Genomic DNA, 10,070 nt, shown 5'->3' with positions numbered 1-10,070 from the left:
GGCTAGAGTGCAGTGGCTCGTTCTGGCTCACTGCAACCTCTGCCTCCCAGGCTCAAGCAATTCTCCTGCTTCAGCCTTTTGAGTAGCTGGGATTGCGGGCGCCACCACGCCCGGCTAATTTTTGTATTTTTAGTAGAGACGGGATTTCACTATGTTGGCCAGGCTGTTCTCGAACTCCTGACCTCAAGTCATCCACCTGCTGCAGCCCCCTAAAATGCTGGAATTACAGATGTGAGCCACGGCATCCGGCCAATCCCCATTTAAATAAGTGGCTCCAGTCATTTACTGGAGCCAGAAGTGACCTGTGATTGCTCTCTTTCCCTCTCCCTGAGTATCTCGTCCATCAGCAAATCTTCTCCCTCTTCAAACCCTATCCCAAAGTGCCCTCTTCTCCCCACCCCTCCTGCATCATCCTGCTCCAGGGCCCACCATTCCTTCCCACTTGGATTTCGACCGCACCTTCCTCACCAGTCTCCCTACTTCCCCTTTTGTTCTTCTCCAGTCCATTCTCCACGCACAGATGAAAGTGGTACTCTTAGAATATAAAGTCTTAACAATCCAGACTCTGACCACCTTTAAATTCCTCAGATACCCATTGGGTGCTATCTCAGGACTTCAGCATCTGCTCTTCCTCTACCCGGAACAGGTAGGTTCCTCCTACCTCCATCCACTCTTTGTACAACATGCTTTCCTGCCTTTAGGTTTTCAGCTTCAGTGCCACCTCCTCGGACAGACCTTCTCTGTCCACACCAAGAAAAGTAGGTGTCCCTGCTCCCTGTTTCTCTCATGTTTGTCCTGTGGGTTTTATTTCATAATCTTCTGGCAACTTTCAATTACTCTATTTGCCTAGTAAGCCATATTCTTCTACCTGTGTCTCTCATGCTTACTACTGAATCCTCAGCATCTAATACAGTACCTGGGGCTCAGGTAATATTGCCAAATGAATAAATGTGAGAAGCCCATTTTTTGGCTTAACAGTATATCATGGATTTACAGTATTTCTCTATTAATAGATGTGCAGATGCTAAGGGCTAATATATGTATTATAATTCCCCTAAACAGTTTTTCCTATTGATGAACATTTAGGTCTGGATCAGCTGGGATGTTTTTTGGTTGCATGGAACTCAAAATGGCTCAAAATTTTAAGAAATGTGTTATTTCATTGGAACCCTTGTGCACTGTTTTTTTTTTTTTTTTTTTTTTTTTTTTTTTTTTTTTTGAGACAGAGTCTCGCTCTGTCACCAAGCACCAGGCTGGAGTGCAGTGGTGCAATCTCAGCTCACTGCAACCTCCACCTCCCGAGTTCAAGCAATTCTCCTGCCTCAGCCTCCCGAGTAGCTGGGATTACAGGCGCACGCCATCACGCCCAGATAATTTTTGTATTTTTAGTACAGACGGGGGTCTCACCATGTTGGCCAGGCTAGTCTCAAACTCCTGGCCTCAGATGATCCACCTGGCTCGGCCTCCCAAAGTGCTGGCATTACAGGTGTGAGCCACCGCACCCAGCCAGTTTCGCTTTTTAAAAATAATGAGGAGGTGGAATGTGTTTATAGCAACATAAACTGTAACAGAGACTCAAGTAACAATGGCTTAAACTTCATAGTTGATTCTCTCATAAAATTTTGGGCTAGGATGGTACTCCACAGGCCACAGAACTGAATTCCTTCCACTTTGTTGTTCTACCGTCCATCATTCATCTGAGTGGTCAGAGATGGCTCCTGGGGGAAACGGGCATCAGGAAGAGAAGGGCGTGCCCGCAAGTGCACTCAGCGCTCTTGCTCAGACTCCCTTAGAAACGGGGCCCTACTCCCTGAGAAAGAAGCTGAGCCATGATTCAATGAGGCCTCAGACTTGGGTAAATACTCCTGTGGAAGTATTTGCCATACTAATGAAGTAACTTTTCCTAATCATTTTATTTTGTTTTGAGACTGGATTTCACTCTGTCGCCCAGGCTGGAGTTCAGTGGCGCGATTTCAGCTCACTGCTGCCTCCGACTCCTGGGCTTAAGAGATTCTCCCACGTCAGTCTCCCAAGCAGCTGGGACAACAGATGTGCACCATCATGACCAGCTAATTGTTTTGTATTTTTGGTAGAGATGAGCCTCACCATTTTTTCCAGGAAGGCCTTGAACTACTGAGCTTGAGCAATCTACCCACCTTGGCATCCCAAAGTGCTGAGATTATAGGCATGAGCCACTGCGCCTAGCAGAAATCATGTTAAATAGAAAATATTATTGACCTAATATAAATCTGACCTATTTATTTACACAGCCCCTATGAATTATGCATCTAATAATTATTTTCCTGTTCCTACAGAGTGATGACTATTCAAGGTACTCTATAGATGTGACATGAATATATGAATGAATAAATGAAAGAAGAATGAGTGAAAAAAATGAACTGCCTAGTTTATGTTCCTGCTTCTGTATTAGTCGTACCATGGGAGACATCGTCTGTTTAATACTAATATCTGAGCCAGTCACGGTGGCTCACGCCTGTAATCCCAGCACTTTGGGAGGCCAAGGCGGATGGATCACTTGAGGTCAGGAATTTGAGACCAGCCTAGCCAACATGGTGAAACTCTGTCTGTACTAAAAATACAAATATCAGCCAGGCATGGTGGTGCGCACCTGTAATCCCAGCTACTTGGGAGGCTGAGGCAGGAGAATTGCTTGAACCTCAGAAGGCGGAGGTTGCAGTGAGCCAAAAAAGATCACACCACTGCACTCCAGCTTGGGCAACAGAGAGAGATTCCTTCTCAAATAATAATAATAATAATATCTGGATATAGCTTTTTTATTTGCCACTAGAATAAAATATATTTAATACTAAAAGTTCCCTTTGTGTATTCAACCTTTCTTTGATGATACAAGATGCTGCTGTGTCCCAAATCATCTACCACCACTCCATTACATAGCAAATACATAAAGCCAGTGGGTAAAATGTGTGGCCAAACTGCTGCTTACTCTAAATTCACTGCACTTTTGTTTTTAACAGAGCCCTGGTGGTAGTTTCTGACTTGTTCTCTGGCTCTCACAAAAGCATGAAACATCCTGGAAACTGGTGCTTCCTGGCATTTGGATCTTAGAAAAGTAAAAAGTCTTCAGTGTTTCTTTTCGAAGCATGTAGTCAATAGCTCCCTTTCTTTGCTTTATGCGAGGAAGCTCATATGGTGCCAAAAGCTTTGGCTTTGGTGCCAGAAAAACTATGGCTTCTGTCCTAGCTCTGCCACTCTCTGTGTGACCTTAGGAAATGTGACGTAGCCTGATTCAGCTTCAGTCTTCTTATCTGTAAAGTGGGGACAATATCTTCTCCTCAAGATTGCAGTGAGGAGTAAATATAACACAGGAGCACTCAAAAAACTATCTTGCAGCAAACATTCTATTTCACAACCACACAGATATGATTGGGCCATATCTGTCATTTTGGAAATGATGATAGGTCATATCATTAATCATTTTTTTGAGACAGAGTCTCACTTTGTCACCCAGGCTGGAGTGCAGTAGCTCAATCTCGGCTCACTGCCACCTCTGCCGCTCTGGTTCAAGCGACTCTCCTGCCTCAGCCTCCCAAGTAACTGGGATTACAGGCTCCTGCCACTGTGCCCCGCTAATTTTTGCATTTTTTCAGTAGAAATGGGGGTTTCACCATATTGGACAGGCTGGTCTTGAACTCCTGACCTCATGATTCACCCGCCTCGGCCTCCCAAACTGCTATGATTACAGGCGTGAGCCACCATACCCGGCCATCATTAATCTTAAAAGTCTAATTCAGGTAGTTAAAGCAGAGCCCCCCAGAGGGTAGAAAGCCCAGTGCTGTGGATACTAGAACCCACTGGAGCACAGCACCCTAATAAGCATGGTTTTCATTCCATCTGGGTGAGTTTCCGTTGCCAGGAGCACCTTAACTCTATCACTTCTTTGACATCAGCTATTTCAACATTTTTCTCTAATCCATCAGTACACAACTGGAGAGCGATTTTCTTCTCTGAAAATGGATTCGTCCAGGAGATTCTCATGTTTGCTTTGAAGCATGCTGGATCTGAGATGGAAAAATCCAAAAACATAGCCAGATGGTCCTCCGATGTGAAATCACCAGAAAGTCTCTCTGAATTCTGCGTGCCTGGTCTCCAACTACACATGCCCTTCCAGAGAATCCACTCAAAATACCTCCTCACCTTGGATGTTACCTTGATTCATCTACAGTGACTGGCAATGCAGCAACTACAGGGCAGGCCTGGCCACTGAACAACAACCAAGGCCTGGGACCTCCAATGACCAACTTCCATCAGGATATTGTTAGGGGAAATTATCAGGAACTTGGAATCTAAGGCAAGATGTAGTAAGTTCTTTCAATGTAATCTTGGGGCACTGTGTTTGTGTATTTAATCATTATTATTTAATTCGTGTATTTAATTAACTAAGTACCTTTGTTTGACCCATCATCTACTTTTTTTTTTTGAGATGGAATCTCACTCTGTTGCCCAGGCTGGAGCTGAGAGCCACGCCCAGCCTGGGTCATTATTTCTTAATGGACATAAATCGTTTTTATTTTTATCAGACAAAAGTTTACAAGTTAACATGAAATTTCTCAAAATCCAAGGAGTGATCTCAGCTCACTGCAACCTCCACCTCCTGTGTACAAGCGCTCCTCCTGCCTCAGCCTCCCAGGTAGCTGAGATAACAGGTTTGCATCACCATATCTGGCTAATTTTTCTATTTTTAGTAGATACGTGGTTTTGCCATGTTGGCCAGGCTGGTCTCAAACTTCTGACCACAAGTGATCAGCCCACCTCGGCCTCCCAAAGTGCTGGGATTACAAGCATGAGTCAGTGCATCTGACCAAATTAGTTTTTGTTTTTTGAGGCAGGGTCTTGCTCTATCACCCAGGCTGGAAAGCAGTGCGATCATTATTCACTATAGCCTTGAACTCCAGGGCTCAAGTGATCTCTCACCTCAGCCTCCTAAGTAGCTGGGACTACAGGTACGCACCACTGTGCCACACTAATTTTTTAATTTTTTGTAGAGATGGGGTCTCACTATGTTGCCCGGGCACCATCACCTACTTTTAATTAAAGGTTTGGATTTTGAGACGTTTCATGTTAACTTGTAAACTTTTGTCTGATAAAAATTAAAATGATTTCTGTCCATTAAAAATTAATGACCCAGGGCGGGCGAGGGGGCTCACGCCTGTAATCGCAACATTTTGGGAGGCTGAGGCGGGTGGATCATGAGGTCAGGAGTTCGAGACCAGCCTGGCTAACATAGTGAAACCCCGTCTCTACTAAAAATGCAAAACTACTAGCCGGGCATAGGGGTGGGTGCCTGTAATCCAAGGTACTCGGGAGGCAGAAGCAGGAGAATCGCTTGAACCTGGGAGACGGAGGTTGTAGTGAGCCGAGATCACGCCATTGCACTCCAGCCTGGGCGACAGCGAGACTCCGTCTAAAAATAAAATAAAATAAAACAATGACCCAAAGTTTAGGGCTGTATCCCCACTAGAACATTAACCAGAAATCTTATTCTAACTTAATCTTATTCTCCAGTGCCTACATAACCCCTGGTCCTCTCTTCTTTGAATCAGCTTTACCATGCTGCTGGTTTTCTCATTTACGAGTTGAATAAATATTTGACATTTGCTCATTCTTGTATTAGACTCATGTTTTTAACTTTTGAAAAGTATACTTGACAGTCCTCAGCCTCTATACTTCACAGACATAGAATGGGACTTATAATATTCATCCTTCCATAGTGAGGTGGCCTTTGCCTGGGTAGCACGTCCAGGGTCCCCAAGACCACTCTCAGGTTCAGTGATTTGCTGGGAGGGCTTGCAGGGTTCAGCACATAGTTATCGTCATGTCTGTGGTTTATAACAGCAAAAGGATATGAAACAAAACCAGCAAAGAAAAAGAGGTGCATGGGGCAAAATCCGAAGGAAAATGGGCACAGGCTTCCAAAGTCCCCTTCCTGCGGGGTCGAAAGGGGCACATTCTTTTCCTCCAGCAATGAATGTTTTTCTTTTTTCCTTTTTTTGAGATGGAGTCTCACTCTGTCGCCCAGACTGCCCAGCTAATTTCTGTATTTTTAGTAGAGAGGGGATTTCACCATGTTGGCCAGGCTGGTCTTGAACTCCTGACCTCAAGTGATCCACCCATCTTGGCCTCCCAAAGGGCTGGGATTACAGGCGTGAGCCACTTTGGCATAGATTTTATTTGAGCTAAAGACACTTGAAAAATAGCAGGTACAGAAAGGGTGCTCTGACCTCCTCTTTTCTTTTTGAAAGCAAGAGATAGGCTGGGTACAGTGGCTCACGCCTGTAATCCCAGCGCCTTTGGAGGCTGAGGCAGGCGGCTCACCCGAGGTCAGGAGTTTGAGACCAGTCTGGCCAACGTAGTGAAAACCCATCTCTACTAAAAATACAAAAATTAACTGCCGGGCGCGGTGGCTCAAGCCTGTAATCCCAGCACTTTGGGAGGCCGAGGCGGGTGGATCACGAGGTCAAGAGATCGAGACCATCCTGGTCAACATGGTGAAACCCCGTCTCTACTAAAAATACAAAAACATTAGCTGGGCATGGTGGCGCGTGCCTGTAATCCCAGCTACTGAGGAGGTTGAGGCAGGAGAATTGCCTGAACCCAGGAGGCGGAGGTTGCGGTGAGCCGAGATCGCGCCATTGCACTCCAGCCTGGGTAACAAGAGTGAAACTCCGTCTCAAAAAAAAAAAAAAAATACAAAAATTAGCTGGGCTACTCAGGACGCTGAGACAGGAGAATTGCTGAACTCAGGAGGCGGAGGTTGCAGTGAGCTGAGATCACACCACTACACTCCAGCCTGGGTAACAGAGTGAGACTCCATCTCAAAAAAAAGAAAATAAGAGATAAAACTCCCATATGGAAGATGCCCTCCCTGTACCAGGAGGAAAGAACCATTCTTGACATCAGAGATGGAGGGTTAAGGTGGAAATAATTCTGTACAAACAGACCTTGTTTAAATAACTGTTATCCTCCTCTGCTTTCAGTTACTTTTCCATAATTGCCTCTCTTCATTCAACTCAGTATGTAAGCAGTTAGGTTTTGCCATTTCTGTGGGTCTCCATTTTTCTATGGGGACTCCCACGTGCATGTAATAATCTGTATACTTTACTTAGGCTAATCTGTTTTATGTCAATTTAATTCTCAGGCCCAGGCAGAAACCCTAAAAAGTATAGGTAAAATTTTGCCTCCTCCACAAATGTATAAGTAAAATGAATAACTCTCTCGCTGAAAAGTAGAACAAAATAAGCAAAGAGATCAACAGTAGTTGAGAAAAATTATAAAATAATAAAAAGTAGTCTGGAATGTCTATTAGGAATTCCAGACACAGAGAAAAAAATTAAAAAGCAAATAGAATTCCTAAAAACTAAGAATATTCCCCGGAACCAAACAAGAGTTTCCATAAACTAGGAGCCCACTGAGTGATCAACCTAATAAAAAAATTTTTCAAGCCACATGAGGTGCATCATTGTAAAATTTCAGAACCCTAGAGATAAAGGAGGTCCTAAGACTTTCTGGAGGGAAGAAAAAGGTAATAATCAAAGATTAGGACTTCTCACCTAAAATATTGGAATTGCTAGAATAAAGGAGACTGATGCTTTCAAAATTCTGAGGGAGAGTAATGATCAAACCTGGGGTTCTCTACCCAGGCCAACTAGTAATTGAGGATGTGAATACGATAAAGACATATTCTGGCCAGGTACAGTGGCTCACGCCCGTAATACCAGCACTTTGGGAGGCAGAGGCAGGAGGATCACTTGAGGCCAGGAGTTTGAGACCAGCCCAGCCAACATGGTGAAACCCCATTTCTACTAAAAACACAAAATTAGCCGGATGTGATGGTGCAAGCCTGTAATCCTGGCTACTCAGGAGGCTCAGGGATGAGAATCACTTGAGCTTGGGATGCAGCCGTTGCAGTGAGCCAAGATCGCACCACTGCACTCCAGCCTCGATGACAGAGCAAAACTCCCTCTCAAAAAAAAAAAAAAAAAAAAGACATGTTCAGACACGAAAAATCACCAAAAAATTATATACCCTTTCTCAGAATTGTGGGAACACAGGATCGAGAACACAGAGATCCATTATAGGATGGCAAAGAAAATAGCAAAAAAAATAAGTGTGCGAAGCAGAGCTAGAGTGATCAGTCTAGCTGGTAGCAAGAAGACAAAGAGCTTCAAGATTTAAAGAAAAAAAGAGAAATCAGAAAGGTTTGTGTAGAAAATTATATTGTGAGGTTAGAGGGTATGTAAAGAACGTACAGAGATGTAAAGAGAAACATCAAGGAAACAAAGCAAATCAAAAAAAGGAATGCAGCCGGGCGCGGTGGCTCACGCCTGTAATCCCAGCACTGTGGGAGGCCGAGGCGGGTGGATCACGAGGTCAAGAGATCGAGACCATCCTGGTCAACATGGTGAAACCCCGTCTCTACTAAAACTACAAAAAATCAGCTGGGCATGGTGGCATGTGCCTGTAATCCCAGCTACTCAGGAGGTTGAGGCAGGAGAATTGCCTGAACCCAGGAGGCGGAGGTTGCGGTGAGCCGAGATCGCGCCATTGCACTCCAGCCTGGGTAACAAGAGCGAAACTCTGTCTCAAGAAAAGAAAAGAAAAAAAAAAAAGAATGCAGTTAACTCCAGAAATATAAGTTATATGAGAAACAATTAAAGCTTACTTGGCTTGTCAACAAACTATATTTGCATAGTTAAAACAGGGTAAATATTAATGATTGATTCATCTAGAATATACAATCGCTTTACTGGGAAGACAATTGGAAAGAAGGATCAAATCCTGATTAATAGATCTCATATATGACTGATAAAGATGTTAGTAAAAGCTTGTTATTTAGAAATGTGGAAGTAAATACAAAAAAAAAAAAAAAAAAAAAAACCAACCCTAATAGTTGAAAGTGAGGAGGGATAAAGCAGGAACTGTTATTGTTGTTTTTTTTTCTTTGGTTACAAAGTTTTTATCACTATTTAATTTTTTAATGAGTTTGTTGCTTTGTTAAAAAAATTAATTTCAAAAAAGTCATGCTGGCTAATATTGTAGAAACCAATTGGAGGGGACTCCATGTAGAGACAGAGAGTAGGAGGTTGAAGCTACGTAAGCCAAGAGAATGGAGGACTTAAGTAAGGTAGTGGTAAAGGGGATGGGGAGGTGGGAATGGAATGGAGTATCTGCAGTAGAAATGATGGGACCTGGCGGCTAGAATGAGAATGAACAAGAAGAGGGAGAAGTCTAGCATGATGTGAGGAACTGAATACTCTCTGAGAAAGAGAACGGAAAGAAGAGCAGGCTTGTGGGTGATGGCAATTTAAATTATGGACCAAGCTGAGGTAGCTAGACACCCAAGTAACAATGCTAGATGGACATGAGTTCAGGAGAGCTCTGGGCTGAAGTAAGAGAATAAATTAGATCTAAGAATAAACCCAACCAATTCCCAAGGAAAGCTAACCTGACTGTCCCCTTGAGCCCCACAAGTGTATGGATCCTGGGTACACTGACTGCCAGGTGAGAGCTGTTTATCCTAGGTGTGTTCTGTTAACAGCTCTCACCTGCCAAGTGCCACAGCCCCTCAGCCATTGCCCTTTGTTTTTCTGGAAGTCTCTAACGTTAGGAAATGTCTTCCAAGAGGTTCATGCTACTGTTGCCATCTCTCCCTGCTTCACTTGCTTCTCACCTTCCCTGTCTACTGTCACACACTGCTTCTCTCTCATCAGTTTGATGCCAAGCAAGATAGTCCATTGGAATACACAGCCAACTGACACAAATCCATGCTTGACTTGATATCCCTTGGGAAGTTGAGTGTCTCCTGCCAGCATCTGGAGCTGTTACTTGTGATTTTGGAATCCTTGTCACTAAGGCTGACTGCACCACAGCACTGCTCAGGCCACCCATATGGTGGAACTGATGCCAATGAAAAATTAAGATGAGAGTTTGAAGGTCAGAGTACAGGAACCCAGAAATGCCCAATTCCTGTCCTACCACACATCTCTACTCACAGGGTCCTGATAGCTATGAATAAGAAAACACTATCCAAA

The sequence above is a fragment of the Sapajus apella genome, unplaced genomic scaffold, assembly GCF_009761245.1.
Source record: "Sapajus apella isolate SASKATOON/1434 unplaced genomic scaffold, GSC_monkey_1.0 scaffold65, whole genome shotgun sequence".
In the NCBI taxonomy this organism is placed as follows: Eukaryota; Metazoa; Chordata; class Mammalia; order Primates; family Cebidae; genus Sapajus; species Sapajus apella.
This window is presented reverse-complemented; position numbering follows the sequence as displayed.